This window comes from Hyla sarda, unplaced genomic scaffold (genome assembly GCF_029499605.1).
Source record: "Hyla sarda isolate aHylSar1 unplaced genomic scaffold, aHylSar1.hap1 scaffold_172, whole genome shotgun sequence".
NCBI lineage: Eukaryota > Metazoa > Chordata > Amphibia > Anura > Hylidae > Hyla > Hyla sarda.
In genome coordinates this window covers 149,020-166,265 of record NW_026608360.1, presented here as the reverse complement: position 1 = coordinate 166,265, position 17,246 = coordinate 149,020, and the positions used below count along the sequence as shown (strand labels likewise).

The 17,246-nt window shown below is 41.0% G+C and overlaps 2 non-coding genes across 2 annotated transcripts; both read left to right on the top strand.

The window, feature by feature from the left end:
* The first annotated feature begins 2,221 nt into the window (after positions 1–2,221).
* On the top strand, positions 2,222–2,415 carry LOC130312579 (U2 spliceosomal RNA). Its single transcript, XR_008860689.1, has one exon. It is a non-coding gene; the product is annotated as a U2 spliceosomal RNA (small nuclear RNA).
* Positions 2,416–9,628: 7,213 nt separating this feature from the next.
* On the top strand, positions 9,629–9,824 carry LOC130312601 (U2 spliceosomal RNA). The gene has a single exon (XR_008860709.1). It is a non-coding gene; the product is annotated as a U2 spliceosomal RNA (small nuclear RNA).
* Positions 9,825–17,246: the final 7,422 nt, after the last annotated feature.

Sequence of the window (17,246 nt, the reverse complement as noted above, 5' to 3'; positions counted from 1 at the left end):
AATCCTTTTATCAAGATCTGTTTAATGAGAAACCCATTGATATATCTGCTGCTAATTTTCTCCTAAGCACTTTAGATTGTGGTTTAAGTAAGGAGGACCAAGATGCACTTTGCACAGAAGTAAGATGCCAAGAATTAGAAATTGCTGCTAAAAGTTTATCCACAGGTAAAACACCAGGTTCTGATGGACTTCCTGTAGAGTTTTATAAAACCTTTTGGGAAATTTTTAAAGATGATTTGCTTAATATTTTTAAGGAGGCTTTTAATTCTGATGTTCTACCTTTATCTTGGAGGAGTGGTATAGTGTCTCTGATCCCCAAAAAGGGGGATAGGAACAGCTTAGAAAATTGGAGACCAATTACGCTTCTTAATGTTGATTATAAGATTATGTCAAAAATTTTTGTTAACAGAATGAAGCCATTTTTGCACAAGGTCATCCATGTGGATCAGGTATGTGGTGTCCCAGGAAGGAGTGTAGCTGAACCTTTAAATGCTATTAGGGACGTCATATGGTATCAGCAAGAGCGGAATCAAAATATAGCCATTCTATCTCTAGATTTTCATAAAGCGTTCGATAGAGTATCACATTGTTTTTTATGGATGGTTTTACAACGCATGGGTTTTCCTAACATACTTATTAAGCAAATTGCTCTCTTATATAAAGGTTCTTTTAGCAGGATTTTAATAAATGGTTTCCTTACAGATTTTATTAATTTATCATCAGGGGTAAAGCAAGGCTGCCCTTTGTCTCCTATACTGTTTATATGTGCAATAGAACCTCTGTTAAACTTAATAAGGAATGATAAAATAATAAAAGGAGTGCCAGTTCCTGGAGGTAATAATGCCACCCTTAAAGTGTGTGGCTATATGGATGATATTAATGTTTTTTGTGAAAGTTCCTTCTCTTTACAAAGAGTTGTTGATGTTACTGATTTCTTTTGTAAAGCTTCTGCTTTTAAACTTAATTTATCTAAATGTGACTGTTTTTATATAGGTAAATGGGAAAACGTGCAAATACCAAACCTAAAATTACAGTCAGAAAAAATAAAAATCCTTGGAGTCATCTTTGATAAAAATAACAATGGTGAGGAAAGTTGGCTAATGGTAAAAGAAAAGGTAAAGAAGAAAGTAGACTTTTGGTCCCTTAGGAAATTATCTTTAGAAGGTAAAATTTTGGTGATTAAGGCTATGCTAATACCCATTATGCTCTATTTAAATATGATTTATCCTCCTAATGAACTTATGTCTAGGCAACTTCAGAGGATTCTCTTTGAGTTTCTATGGAGTTCTAAAGCAGAAAAATTAAAAAGAGATATTATGTATAAGTCACAAAAAAATGGAGGAAAACAGGTTCCCTGTATTAGAAAATTTTTATACTTAAGGTTTTTTAGTTGGTGTTTTAGGGGACTTTTTATGAAAAGTGTATGGTCCTGTTTTTTAAAGTACTCTGCGGGACATATTTTTAGAAGAAGAAAATGGGTGTTTTTATCATTATCTTCTCCTGTACTTTTAACTCCGCCTAAACATTATGCCATCTTAGAAAAAATTATACGTATGTATAACCTTAAAGACTTTGACTTGTTAACCTTGAGGGATGCTCGCAAGATAGAAGTACAGTTAAATTTGCAAGAAGAAATATGTATGGTCTCTAATTTTTCTTATAATAGGTGTGTACAAATATGGAAAAAGGTAAACGAGCCATATCTTTTTAATGAGCACAAGGATTTAGCATGGATGATTATCCATGAGTGTCTTCCGGTAAGATTTTTCCAATATAGAAGAGGTCTAAATGCTGTATGTGTCTGTCCCCGGGAAAATTGCAATATAGATGAAACTGTTTTGCACCTTTTCTGGAATTGTTATTTTGCACAAAAGGTTTTTAGACTAATTGGTTCTTTATTGAAATTCCTAACAGGTCTAAAAGTTTTAAATCATGAAGTTGTTTTATATGGCAAAAGTGATGGAGTTACGAAAGAAAAAGAGAGAATTTTGTGGATTTTTATCAACTGTACAAAAAATGTATTATGGAAAGTTCGAAATATCCTTGTCTTCAAAAGAGATTTTATTTGTGAAAAAGAATGTTTGAAGATGATATACAGTGAAGTTTACTTGTACTATTTAATTGATAAAAAGAGATATGGGCAGAAAAAAGCATTAGCTATGTGGAATTTACATTTATGGAAAACAGTATTTGAAGTATTGTAAAAATTTTCTTGTGATGTATTTAAGTTTTTGAGTTTTTTCAATAAAAATGTAAAAAAAATCTGTTCTTATCAGTTTAATATCTGATACGTCCCCTATCTGGGGACCATATATTAAATGGATTTTTGAGAACGGGGGCCGATTTCGAAGCTTGCTTCCGTCGCCCTATGCATTGACCCGATATGGCAGTATCTTCGGGTACAGTGCACCACCCCCTTACAGGGTTAAAAAGAAAGATTCCTACTTTCATTGCTACCTGCTTGCTGGCTAGCCAGCTAGCCAGCCCTGTGGGCCTTGCTGCTGCTGCAGCCAAAAAACAAAAGGTGGTGCTGCTGCTGCTTCTGCTGCTTCTGCTTCTGCTTGTGTCTGGCCGCTGTTGGAGCGTCCAGGCACAGGACTTCTGCTGCTGCTGACTAAATGGCCTCCTTAATTGGATCATTTGAGTAGCCAGCACACCTGTGCAGGTAGGGCATGACATGATAGGCAGCTGCCTTGATAGCGGGTGGGTGCTGAATGTTCCTAATTGACAAAATAAGATTAATGCTTATGAAGAAATATAAAATCTCATCCCTTCCCCAATATCGCGCCACACCCCTACCCCTTAATTCCCTGGTTGAACTTGATGGACATATGTCTTTTTTCGACCGTACTAACTATGTAACTATGTAACATAACATGGGGGGGGGGTCTCCTGGCTGTTCACACAGGTGTGTCATTGCTGTACATTGACCATGCATTGCTTCTGTGGTATTGCAAAGGCAAAGACAAATGCTTCCAGCCATCCATTGCACTAATGGATTGGTCATCAGCTGGCTGTCTATGTCCCGCATCAATATAGACCAAAGTACAGAGGGTTAGGCTATGCTATTGTGCACCTACCTGATGCATCAGAAGGTGCGAGGCCCTTGCTAAATTCTGTGCACAGACTTTGAGATCTATACTTTAGACTGTTTCTAAACCTGCTCCAACATGGACTGACATTCTGGCCTACTTTCAGCCGATGCGACTTGTCTGTCGCTGAACAGTCGCTTTTTATGTATTCAGCACCTATGTATAATGTTGTAAAAATGCTCTAGAAGCTAAAGTCGCAGAAATGTCACACATATTTGGCCTGCAACTTTCTGTGCGACAAATTCAGACAGGAAAAATCAGTATAAATCCTTAGAAAATTATCCCCCAGTGTCTCCATCTGCTGGCGGTATTGAATAAGCATTGCTGCACTGATGGGGTATGCATTAGACGAAAAAAAAGAAGAAAAAGAAGAATAATACGCCCAGAAAAGAGGCGAAAAGGAGAAAAACGTAAAAAAACGTGAAAAAAAAGTAAGAGGAAGAGAAGGGAAAAAAAGGTGGAAATGGGTTTAAAAGTGATTTCGGCGGAGAAATATATATATATATATATATATATATATATATATATATATACGCGCACACACACACATATATATAAACGTATTCCCCGTTGAGATATTGCAGCCGCTGCTGTGTCCAGGCCCAGGAGCCTTAGCACTGTGCTGTGATGTCACTCAATACCACTGACATCACTAGGTGTAAACAACATCTCTCCTTTGCTGTGTATGTGACTATGGAGCTGTTTGGTGATGTCGTCTATTATGGCCTTCATAGAAGCAACAGGAGATTGTTGCATCCATCTAGAACCCTCAGAACTACAGTGCTATGATGTCACTCACTTCCACAGGCCTTGCAGAGTGTAAACAACAACAACCCAGCTTTGTTGTGTATGTAACCATAGGGATTTGTGATGTCACCTAGAACCTTCACAGCAGCGACAGCTTTATGAGGAGCATCAGCACTGCTCTGCCTGAGCAGAACCATCACCGCCATAGGTTGTCAAATAACCCGGGTTTAACCCACACAGGTAAGTCCAATGGGGTGCAGGCATGTCCTCTATGCTTACAGCTTCCCGTGGGTGTTGGTTTGATACCGTTTGGGGACAGCCAAGGAGGCATCTGCAGGCAACAAAGGTAGGTGTGTGCTTGTGTGTGTGTTTCCTATGCAGATCCTAAGCCCAGTGTCACATGCAAGTAGGAGGAGTAAGAAGGGTTCCTGGCAAATCCGGGTTATGGATTGCATTTAAAAAGGCCCCGTGGGAGTGCAATGGGCCCCTGTCTTGCTGCTTAGCAATAATGGTATGGGTTTAGGTTCTGCTGTGTGTACTGGTGGTTGACTGCCCCCCAGCCCAGAGTGTGCATGGAAAATTGTCTGGCAGCCTCCCTGACAGCAAGCAGTGATAGTGCCCATGAAGGGCACCTTGTTGGGCCCGCCCCTTTCACGGTTATCGCTTCTCGGCCTTTTGGCTTCGATCCCGTGCGGTTTACCGGGCGGGTTAGGAGTTGAAGGGGGTGGTGATCGGGGCCCTCTTTGCGGGGGGCCCTGGGTTATTTCGGAGTTGCGATAGTGGGTTTCATCGCCTGCAAAAATGAGTGGAGGAGAGAGGATTCGCGGAATGGAAGACACGGTCAGGATTTTCGTCCCAACGGAACATCGGGGAATGGTTGGCCTGGACCAGATTGTGCTGGAGATTCTACGCAGGCTCCAGTACCTAAAGGTAACAGATGTATTTACAATGCAAGATTTCCCTAGACAGGGTATTTATGATGTTACATTTGTTAATTCCGAGATTTGTCAGAGGGTCTACAAGGACCTGGAAGGAATGAAGAGAAAGAATGAGCCGGATATTATGAGGAAAGTTAAAGTAGAGCCTTTGTTTCTGAGTACAGAGAAAGTGGTCATCGTACATATGTACAATCCCAAAGTTACAGACTCAATGGTAACAAATTTTCTTTATCGTTATTGTGAAGAAGTGAAGTTTTTTGGAAAACTAAAGAACAGACATGTTTTTTTTAACTGTAAGAGGAAATATGTTGTGAAGTTCAAGAAGGATGAGTCTATGGAGGAGGGAATTAAGAGTATTCCTCAAGTTTTTTCCATTGGAGGAGAGCGTGGTTTTTGTTTTTATGAGGGGCAGCTTCAGTTTTGCCGCAAATGTCAAGCATATGGCCACGTGCAGGACGCATGTCCTGTGAAGGGTGTTGTTTGTAGGAACTGTGGCAAGACTGGGCATGAAACAAGTTTTTGCGTTGAGGAAAAGACTTGTGATATTTGTGGGAGTAATTCCCATTTGGCAAGAGGATGTCACTTATGGTACAAGAGAAGGAGTTATGCTGATGCGGCTGGAAGTAAAGGTGGACAGAGCAATGAACAGGGAATGGGAAGGAGGTCTTTTTCAGAAGCCACAGGTGTGGATGGAGGTGTGGATGGAGGTGTGGATGGAGGTGTGGATGGAGGTGAAAAATCTAATGTGGAGGGGGAATGTGAAGTCGGGAGGAGCGCAGGTGGTACGATTGTTAAAAATGTTGTTGCTCAGGTGGATGTGATTAAAGAGGCTTTTGTGGAGACAAGTGTGGTGGTTGAACAGGAGTATAAGAAAGTGGTCTCCACAAGTGAAGTAACATGTGCAAAGGGGGTGGAGGTCAAGAAGATTGAAACTGTGTATGGAGATGTGTTTCCTTGTGGAAGCATGAGTGGTGATGTGGAATGTCCAGACCCTGTTGTGGGGGAGGAGGAGGGAATGGAATTCCAAGAAAATGTGCAGTCATCTGAGAAGTCCCTTACACCTGCTCAGAGATTTGTCAGCAGTGATGAGGAGGATGAGGTGGGGGTGGAAAGTAAAAGAAGTAAAAAAGGAAGTTGGACTGGGGATCAAGAGGACCCAGTGGTTGGAAGAGGAGTTGAAATGGACAGGGACTCTGATCCAGGGTCGCCTGATTGTTATGAAAATGTTTTAAGGAAAGTTGAGAGTCAGAGCAGTAATTTTTAACTATGATGGATATTAAAGTTTTGATTTTATTCATTTTAGTTATTATGACTCTTATCTTAACAACCCTTAATGTCAGGAGTATTGGATCAGAAGTAAGAAGAGCTGCTATTTTTGAGGTGTTGGAGAATGTGAGAGCTGATATAATATGTTTACAGGAGTGTGCAATTAAATCTGCACCTTATGCTGATGAGTGGAGGATGGGACAATCTTTTTGGTCAACTAGTACGGATAACAAAAATGAAGGAGTTGGTTTTTTAATCAAAAATAACAATATCAAAGTTTTAAATTGCCAGATTTTAATACCAGGCCGTTGCATGGTTTTAAACTTTGAGTTTTTAGACCAGAGGATTAGAGTTTTTAACGTATATGCCCCAGCAGAGAAGAAAGAGCGGTTGGTTTTTTTAGAGTCCTTGAAGTTTTTTATCCCTGGTCGGGAAAGTACTATAGTGGCTGGTGATTTTAACTGTATCCGTACTGTTAATGACCGTGAGAGTGCTGCTGAAGTCCGAACTGACATTACCTCTAATGCTTTAAATCAATTAGTACAAGACTTACACTATATAGATGCTGGACTGATGATTGACACTGATGATAGATATACATATGTATCGGATAGTGGTCACTGTAAATCCCGAATAGATTATATTTTTGTGTCTGAAGGGATGAAGGTGGCCCGGTGTAATCAGATGATGTCGATTTTCTCAGATCATAAAATTTTATCTGCTGAAATAAGCATCTCAGAGTCCATTGCCTTTGGTAGGGGACTCTGGAAGTTGAATGTGAGTTTACTTGAAGAAGAGGAGGTAATGGCAGGTTTTAAAAATATATTTTTATCCTGTGCTGCTAAACAAGACTGTTTTAAAAATATTTTAGACTGGTGGGATTGGGCTAAAGTGAACTTTGCTGGTTATTTTAAGTCTGTTTGCATTAAGAGAGCACAGGAGAAGAGGCGGAGAGATGAGACTTTAGTTTCACAGTTGGAGACTCTCTTTAAGTTTAAGAACGCTGGTCTAGAGGTGGATGCTGAAATTTGTGAAATTAAGGAAGAGATGAAGACAAGGTTGAAGGAAAGAGGAAGGAATATTGTTTACAGGGCTAAGGTGCAACATTTGGAGGAGAATGAACAATGTAGTCGATATTTTTTTAAAAAGTGTTTTAAGCCAAAGGGGGTCTTTAAGTCAGTTTTAACCTCAAGTGGTGAGGTGGTTGGTAGGGAGATGGAGGAGGAGGTTTGTAAATTTTATGAAACACTTTTTAGTAATGAAAGTAAAGCTGCTATTAATGAAATGGAAGACTACTGTAACATTTTAGAGGATCAAATTCCAGATGAGGAGAAAGTTTTTTTGGTGGAAGATGTTAGTGAAAATGAAATTAGAATGGCGCTGAATGGAATGGCAAAAGGTAAAACCCCTGGTAGTGACGGCCTTCCAGCTGAGTTTTATGTTGTATTTTGGCCTCTTTTAAAAGATGTTTTTACTCGGGTTGTGCAATATGTTTTTAAGTTTGGGATTTTAGCTGATTCAATGAAGAAGGGAATTATCACACTAATACATAAGAAAGGTGACGAACGTGATATAAAAAATTGGAGACCAATTTCATTGTTAAACAGTGACTATAAAATTATTGCTAAAATTGTTGCAAACAGGCTTAGGAATATTATTGGCCATATGGTAGATAATTACCAAGTATGTGCTGTACCCGGGAGAAGAATTACTGATAATTTATTGATTTTAAGGGATGTTATTTATTATTGTAATTTTAATAAGGTGCCTCTTTTTGTCGAGTCAGTGGATTTCGAGAAGGCCTATGATAAAGTCGCACACAAATTTATGTTTATGGCCCTAAAACATATGGGGATCCCAATGAAGTTATTACATGTTATTAAAGGGTTATATAATGGTGTTACTGGACAAGTTTTAATGAATGGCCATGTTGGTCCTGCTTTTAAGATTTTATCAGGGGTTCGGCAGGGTTGCCCACTCTCCCCAATCCTTTTCATCTGTGTAATAGAGGCCTTGTTAAAGAATGTTCAGAAAGACAAATGTGTTAAAGGAGTTTTTATACCTGGCAGTGGTGGGAGTGATCTTAAGGTTTTAAGCTACATGGATGATGTTGTGTTTACATGTACTTCAAAAGCAGATTTGAATAGAGTGAATTTGCATATTCAAATTTTTTGCTGTGTGGCCGGAATGTGTGTAAACTGGGGCAAATGTCATTTGGTGAATTTTGGGAAATGCGAAGATGTGTTGGTGGATGGAGTAGAGATAAAGGAGAATGTGGAAGTTTTAGGGGTCATTTTTGAAAAGAATCTTAAAGGGACAGAGACTTACAACAAGCTGGACAGTAAAACTGAAAAGAAATTGAATTTTTGGAAATTGAGGAGTTTATCCCTTAAAGGGAAAGTACTTGTTATTAAGACTGTGATTTTACCTTTACTTTTATATACTGCGATGGTTTTTCCACCTGGTAAGCTTTGGATGAGGAAGACAACAAGAAGACTTTTTGTTTTCTTTTGGGGATCCAAAATGGAAAAAATGAAAAGAGAGAAGGTAATGAGTACTGTAAAGAATGGTGGATATGACTTTCCAAATATTGATTTGTTTTTAAAGTTACACTATTTTCTTTTAATTTTCAAGACGATCCAGTGCAATAGTAAAACAGCTGATATGTGTAAATATTTAGCAGGATGGTTGTTTTCTAAGTGGGGCTGGTGTGAGAGGGATCTGAGGAAACCAATGGCGCTGATTATACCTACCTTTTATGTGGTTCTTCGGTCTTTCAATGATCAGTTTAATTTGAGCTCCTTGGGGAAACCTGAAAAGAAGAAAATAGAATATGAGTTGAGAAAGAGTGAAAAATTTAATGAAGTACCATTCTGTAATATTGCACAGTCAGTTAAGATTTGGAGCCTTTTTAATTCCTTTGGTTTATCAAATAGACAAAAAGATGTGGTATGGATGTCTTACCATGGTTGCCTCCCAACTCGAGTGTTTTTAAGAGGAAGAGGAATAAGAGTGAGTGAACAGTGTCCAAGAGAGGGTTGTGGAGGTAAAGAAGATATTGTACATTTGTGGTGGGACTGTTTTTATGCCAAGGAAGTTTTTAGGCTTTTAACAAGATTTTTTATTGCACTTATGGGTTTTAATGATTTTACTTTTGAGAAAATTTTTATCGGTCAGGACTTTAACATGAAGAATGATGCACGTGTTACTTGGATAATTTTTTCTGTTTTTAAAGAAGTTTTATGGGACTCCAGGAATTTGGTTGTTTTTAAAAATGTTTCCATTTCTCCAAGTGAATGTAGGAGGTTGTTGCTCGGAAGACTTTTTATTGCATATTTATTAGATAAGAAGAGAATGGGAGAAGACAATGCTGAAAAGATCTGGAAATATACCCAATGGTGGAAACTGTAAGTCTGACCAGTTTATGTTTTGTTTTTTAAATGTTTTTGTTTTCCTTCAGCTTTTACCTTTTGGTTTTAAGTTCTTGACCCTCGGTTCCCTTTTTTTTGTCTTTCCGCATGATGTTTTTTCAGACATTGTTTTAAGTGACGAGTCCTGGTAGGAGACCTGATGATCGTTCAAACAATAGTCTGTAACTGAGGAAAAAAAAAAAAAAAAAAAAAAAAAATCTGTTCTTATCAGTTTAATATCTGATACGTCCCCTATCTGGGGACCATATATTAAATGGATTTTTGAGAACGGGGGCCGATTTCGAAGCTTGCTTCCGTCGCCCTATGCATTGACCCGATATGGCAGTATCTTCGGGTACAGTGCACCACCCCCTTACAGGGTTAAAAAGAAAGATTCCTACTTTCATTGCTACCTGCTTGCTGGCTAGCCAGCTAGCCAGCCCTGTGGGCCTTGCTGCTGCTGCAGCCAAAAAACAAAAGGTGGTGCTGCTGCTGCTGCTTCTGCTGCTTCTGCTTCTGCTTGTGTCTGGCCGCTGTTGGAGCGTCCAGGCACAGGACTTCTGCTGCTGCTGACTAAATGGCCTCCTTAATTGGATCATTTGAGTAGCCAGCACACCTGTGCAGGTAGGGCATGACATGATAGGCAGCTGCCTTGATAGCGGGTGGGTGCTGAATGTTCCTAATTGACAAAATAAGATTAATGCTTATGAAGAAATATAAAATCTCATCCCTTCCCCAATATCGCGCCACACCCCTACCCCTTAATTCCCTGGTTGAACTTGATGGACATATGTCTTTTTTCGACCGTACTAACTATGTAACTATGTAACATAACATTAGAGAGGTAAGTTCAGTAATATCTGTACCCCTGTTCATGATATTTAGAGATTCTCTGGTGTCTGGTATTGTGCCAAGGGACTGGCGCAAGGCGAATGTGGTGCCAATCTTCAAAAAGGGCTCTAGGTCTTCCCCAGGAAACTATAGACCGGTAAGTTTAACGTGCATTGTGGGTAAATTGTTTGAAGGACTTATAAGGGATTACATACAGGAATACATAGGGGATAATTGTATTATAAGTGATAGCCAGCATGGGTTTACTAAGGATAGAAGTTGTCAAACCAATCTAATTTGCTTTTATGAAGAGGTGAGTAGAAGCCTTGACAGAGGAATGGCTGTGGATATAGTGTTTCTGGATTTTGCTAAAGCATTTGATACTGTCCCTCATAGACGTCTGACAGGTAAGTTAAGGTCTTTGGGTTTGGAAATTTTAGTTTGTAACTGGATTGAACACTGGCTCATGGATCGTACCCAGAGAGTGGTGGTCAATGATTCGTACTCTGATTGGTCCCCGGTTATTAGTGGTGTACCCCAAGGTTCAGTACTGGGACCGCTGTTGTTTAATTTATTTATCAATGATATAGAGGATGGTATTAACAGCTCTGTTTCTATCTTTGCAGATGACACCAAGCTTTGTAGCACGGTACAGTCTATAGAGGATGTGCATAAGTTACAAGATGACTTGGATAGACTAAGTGTCTGGGCATCCACTTGGCAAATGAGGTTCAATGTGGATAAATGTAAAGTTATGCATCTGGGTACTAATAACCTGCATGCATCGTATGTCTTAGGGGGGATTAAACTGTCAGAGTCACTGGTAGAGAAGGATCTGGGTGTACTTGTAGATCACAGACTACAGAATAGCATGCAATGTCAGGCTGCTGCTTCCAAAGCCGGCAGGATATTGTCATGTATCAAAAGAGGCATGGACTCGAGGGACAGGGACATAATACTCCCCCTTTATAAAGCATTGGTACGGCCTCACCTGGAATATGCTGTTCAGTTTTGGTCACCTGTCCATAAAAGGGACACTGCGGAGTTGGAAAGGGTGCAGAGACGCGCGACTAAACTAATATGGGGCATGGAACATCTTAGCTATGAGGAGCGATTAAAGGAGTTACAATTGTTTAGTCTTGAGAAGAGACGTTTAAGGGGGGATATGATAAACGTATATAAGTATATTAATGGCCCATACAAAAAATATGGAGAAAAACTGTTCCAGGTTAACCCCCCCAAAGGACGAGGGGGCACTCCCTCCGTCTGGAGAAAAAAAAGTTTAGTATCAAGGGGCGACACGCCTTCTTTACCGTGAGGACTGTGAATTTATGGAACGGTCTACCTCAGGAACTGGTCACAGCAGGAACAATTAACAGCTTTAAAACAGGATTAGATACATTCCTGGAACAAAATAAGATTAATGCTTATGAAGAAATATAAAATCTCATCCCTTCCCCAATAGCGCGCCACACCCCTACCCCTTAATTCCCTGGTTGAACTTGATGGACATATGTCTTTTTTCGACCGTACTAACTATGTAACTATGTAACTATGTAACATGGGGGGGGGGGGGTGGGGGTCTCCTGGCTGTTCACACAGGTGTGTCATTGCTGTACATTGACCATGCATTGCTTCTGTGGTATTGCAAAGGCAAAGACAAATGCTTCCAGCCATCCATTGCACTAATGGATTGGTCATCAGCTGGCTGTCTATGTCCCGCATCAATATAGACCAAAGTACAGAGGGTTAGGCTATGCTATTGTGCACCTACCTGATGCATCAGAAGGTGCGAGGCCCTTGCTAAATTCTGTGCACAGACTTTGAGATCTATACTTTAGACTGTATCTAAACCTGCTCCAACATGGACTGACATTCTGGCCTACTTTCAGCCGATGCGACTTGTCTGTCGCTGAACAGTCGCTTTTTATGTATTCAGCACCTATGTATAATGTTGTAAAAATGCTCTAGAAGCTAAAGTCGCAGAAATGTCACACATATTTGGCCTGCAACTTTCTGTGCGACAAATTCAGACAGGAAAAATCAGTATAAATCCTTAGAAAATTATCCCCCAGTGTCTCCATCTGCTGGCGGTATTGAATAAGCATTGCTGCACTGATGGGGTATGCATTAGACGAAAAAAAAGAAGAAAAAGAAGAATAATACGCCCAGAAAAGAGGCGAAAAGGAGAAAAACGTAAAAAAACGTGAAAAAAAAGTAAGAGGAAGAGAAGGGAAAAAAAGGTGGAAATGGGTTTAAAAGTGATTTCGGCGGAGAAATATATATATATATATATATATATATACGCGCACACACACACGTATATATATACGTATTCTCCGTTGAGATATTGCAGCCGCTGCTGTGTCCAGGCCCAGGAGCCTTAGCACTGTGCTGTGATGTCACTCAATACCACTGACATCACTAGGTGTAAACAACATCTCTCCTTTGCTGTGTATGTGACTATGGAGCTGTTTGGTGATGTCGTCTATTATGGCCTTCATAGAAGCAACAGGAGATTGTTGCATCCATCTAGAACCCTCAGAACTACAGTGCTATGATGTCACTCACTTCCACAGGCCTTGCAGAGTGTAAACAACAACAACCCAGCTTTGTTGTGTATGTAACCATAGGGATTTGTGATGTCACCTAGAACCTTCACAGCAGCGACAGCTTTATGAGGAGCATCAGCACTGCTCTGCCTGAGCAGAACCATCACCGCCATAGGTTGTCAAATAACCCGGGTTTAACCCACACAGGTAAGTCCAATGGGGTGCAGGCATGTCCTCTATGCTTACAGCTTCCCGTGGGTGTTGGTTTGATACCGTTTGGGGACAGCCAAGGAGGCATCTGCAGGCAACAAAGGTAGGTGTGTGCTTGTGTGTGTGTTTCCTATGCAGATCCTAAGCCCAGTGTCACATGCAAGTAGGAGGAGTAAGAAGGGTTCCTGGCAAATCCGGGTTATGGATTGCATTTAAAAAGGCCCCGTGGGAGTGCAATGGGCCCCTGTCTTGCTGCTTAGCAATAATGGTATGGGTTTAGGTTCTGCTGTGTGTACTGGTGGTTGACTGCCCCCCAGCCCAGAGTGTGCATGGAAAATTGTCTGGCAGCCTCCCTGACAGCAAGCAGTGATAGTGCCCATGAAGGGCACCTTGTTGGGCCCGCCCCTTTCACGGTTATCGCTTCTCGGCCTTTTGGCTCAGATCAAGTGTAAACTTGGTCTGGGTCAGGGGTGCGTGTTTCTCTGCTTGCAGAGGGTTTTTTCAGGAGGCGATACTGTGGTCTCAGACCGACAGAGAAGATGGCAGCTGGATTCGTTAAGAACACTATTCGGGTGAAGGTGGAGGTTTCTGATGTGGAGAAGAATAAGATCACGTTTGTGGGGCGTCGTTTGGTGGAGGACATGGCCGGGATACCGATGAAGGACGTCTTTTGCTTACAGGAAAGTAAGCGGCAAGGTATATATGATGTGAGTTTCTACACTATTAATGGGTGCCTGTCCTTTTACCAGAGCCTGCGTGAGAATGTGGAAAATACCATTATGAAGAATGTGTCATTTGAGCCTTTGTTTGAGTTGGAGGAGAAACCCCTTTTAGTCCGTGTATACAACCCGTTTATGGATGTGAAGTTGGTGGAAAATTTTTTGAAGCAGTACTGTGAGACTGTCAGAGGAGGGATTGCACAGAAGAGCATATTGGGAGTGTTTAATGCGGAGTATAAGTTTTTGGTGAAGTTGAAGCAAGATGCCAGTGGAATTTACGGAGTGCAGCATCCCCCGGCGAGTTTTTCTATTGCGGGGCAGAGAGGTTATCTTACCTACCCTGGGCAGCCCATGTTCTGCAGAAAGTGCCATATGTTTGGGCATGTGAAGGAGAATTGTGCGGCTGTGAGAGTGTGCAGGAATTGCCAGAAAGAGGGACATGAGGCCAATGCGTGTCCTGAGCCAAAAAAATGCCATGTATGTGGAGAGGCTGGACATGTGATGAGAGAGTGCCCGGAAGAGAGAAAAAGGAGGGAGGAGGAGAAGATCGAAAGACAGAAAGAGGTAGAAAGGAAGCAGGAGGAGGGAAAGAGATACCTGGAAGAGAGAGATAAAATGGAGACAAGTGCTGTGATGGAGGGGACTCCAGTTTTGGAGGGGACTCCAGTTTTGGAGGGGTCTCCAATTTTGGAGGGAAATCCCATTTTGGAGGGAAAACCCGTTTTGGCGGGAAAACCTGGACTTAAGCTTATGGAGAGCAAGACTGTGGCTGTGGTGCAGAAGGAGTTGGAGGAAGAGATGGAGAATGAGCCTGTGATTGAAGATTTTACTACCGATTCAGAGAGTGCTGTGTCTTCAGGAAGGCATAGAGGGAAGAAAGTGGCGGATGATTTGTGTCACAGGTATCCAAAAAAAGCGAGAAAGAAAGAATGGGCTGAGAGGAGTGAGGAGACTTCGTTTAGTTCGAGAAACCCTTTCGAACCATTATTTAGATCCGAGGTGGATCAGGAAGGTCATGGACAAGTACCGCTTGGTACCTTAACCCGTAGAACATCGCATTGATTGGTGTTTTCTTTTGTATATAGGTGATTGTTTTGTTGTGTTTTTTTCCTTTGTTTTTTTTCATATGGGGATAGTAGTATGTCTTTTAAAATAATTTCATCTAATGTTAGGGTGTTTAGGAGTAGGGTTAGGAGGGCTGCAATTTTGCAGGAGTTGGCAGGTATGGGGGCTGATGTTATTTGTGTACAAGAGTGTGGGTTGGTGGAAGAGGTAGGGAAGGGGGAGTGGGGATATGGGGATTCTGTGTGGTCTATGTCTTCTGTAAATAGGAATGATGGGGTTGGTGTGTTATTTAAGGATAAGAGGTTCAAGGTAGAGAGCCATACAGTGATTGAAGAGGGAAGGTGTTTGATGGTTAAGGTGGAGGTGGGTGGAGTTAAGGTTCGAATATTTAATGTGTATGCGTCTGTTAAGAAGAATGAGAGGGTGGAGTTGTTTGAGAAGTTAAAGTTGTTTTTGCCGGGGAGAGAGCCTATGGTATGTGTGGGGGATTTCAATTGTGAGATTGAAGGGAGTAAGATCGATGTATCTGGTAGGATGTTGAGGAATGTGGTGAATGATTTGAGGTTGCAAGATGTGGCTAAGTTGTGTAATGTTGATGTGTGTCCGACTTATTTTTCAGATAGGGGAAAGTGTGCTTCAAGATTGGATATGTGTTTTGTGTCAAAAGGAGTGGTGGGTAGGAAGTATATGCAAATGAAGGTATTGTATTCAGATCATGAGTGTGTAAGATGTGATTTGGGGTTTAATGTGGAATGTTTGAGTGGGCGGGGTTTATGGAAATTGAATGTTAGTTTGATGGAGGAGGGAGGGGTGTATGAGAGGTATGTGAAGAAGTATGAGGTTTGGAAGAGGAGGAAAGCTGATTTTGTGGATGTATTGCAGTGGTGGAGTTGGGTGAAGGAGAGAACGCATGTTTTCTTTAAAAGAGAGGGGTATAAGAGAGCTGCGGGAAAGAGAAGAAGGTATGAGTGGCTGCAGAAGAGATTGATCTTTTTGAAAAAATGGAGGAAGAGTGGTGGTTGTGTGGAGAGTGAGATTGAAGAGATTAAGAAGGAAGTAGAGAAGTGGATGTTGGAGAGAGGAAGAGAGATTGTGTATCAGGCTAAGTTGAATAAGTTGGAGAAGGGTGAGAGATGCTCAAGGTTTTTCTTTAAAAGGGTGTCTGGTAAAAGAGAGGAGTTGATAGAGGTGTATGATAAGAATGGTGTGATGGTTAAAGGTAAAAGAGTGTTGAGTGTGGTTGAGGATTTTTATAAGGATTTATATGCTGAGAAGGAGTGTGATATGGGTCTGCAGTCTGAGGTGATTGGGAAGATTGAGAGCAGAGTGCATGACAGGGAGGCAGATAGCCTGGTGAAAGGTGTGGGAGTGAAAGAATTGGAGTTGGTGATTAAAAGTATGGCTAGAAATAAGACACCAGGTGAGGATGGGTTGCCGGTGGAATTTTATGCTAGAATGTGGGAGACGGTTAAAGTGGATTTGGTGGAGATTTATGATTTTGTGTGCAAGAATGGTAGATTGGAGGAAAGTATGAAGAGTGGAGTGGTGGTATTGATCTTTAAAAAAGGGGATAGAAAGGATGTGAGGAATTGGAGACCGATTACGTTATTGAATGTTGATTATAAAATTCTTGCAAAGGTGTTGGCGAATAGAATGAGGGATGTGATTGATCAGGTGATTGGAGAAGAACAAGTATGTGGTGTGCCAAAAAGAAGGATAAGTGAGAATTTGGGTTTGTTGCGTGATGTATTATGGGATTGCTTGGGTAGAGATCAGTGTGTTGGAGTGTTGTCTTTGGATTTTGAGAAAGCTTTTGATAGGTTGTCACATGAGTTTTTATTTAAAGTGTTGGATAGAATGGGTTTTCCGGAAGGTTTTGTTAAAATGATTAGAGTATTGTATGATGGAGTGTATAGTAAAGTATTAATTAATGGCTGGGTTAGTAAGAAAGTGAATGTGTGTTCTGGAGTGAGACAGGGGTGTCCCCTGTCACCCTTGGTCTTTATATGTGCGATAGAGCCTTTGTTGGAGTTGTTGAGAAGGGATAAGTGTATGAGAGGTGTGAGGATTCCTGGGAGTGGTGGGAGAGACTTGAAAGTGTTGGCATATATGGATGATGTTTGTGTGATCTGTGAGTATGTTGGAGCTTTGCAGAGAGCAAAGTTGTTGGCTGGGTATTTTTGCGGTGCTTCTGGTTTTAGAGTTAATTGGGATAAGAGTGAGTATAAGGTTTTTGGAAGGATGTATGAAGTAGAGGATGTAGGGGTGAAATGTGTAGATGGAGCGATTAAGGTGTTGGGAGTTAAATTTGATGAGAGGCTGGATGGAAGAGAAAGTTGGGAAGAGGTTGGTGTTAGAATAAAGAGGAAGTTGGATTTTTGGAGTATGAGAGAGTTGTCAATGATTGGTAAGATTG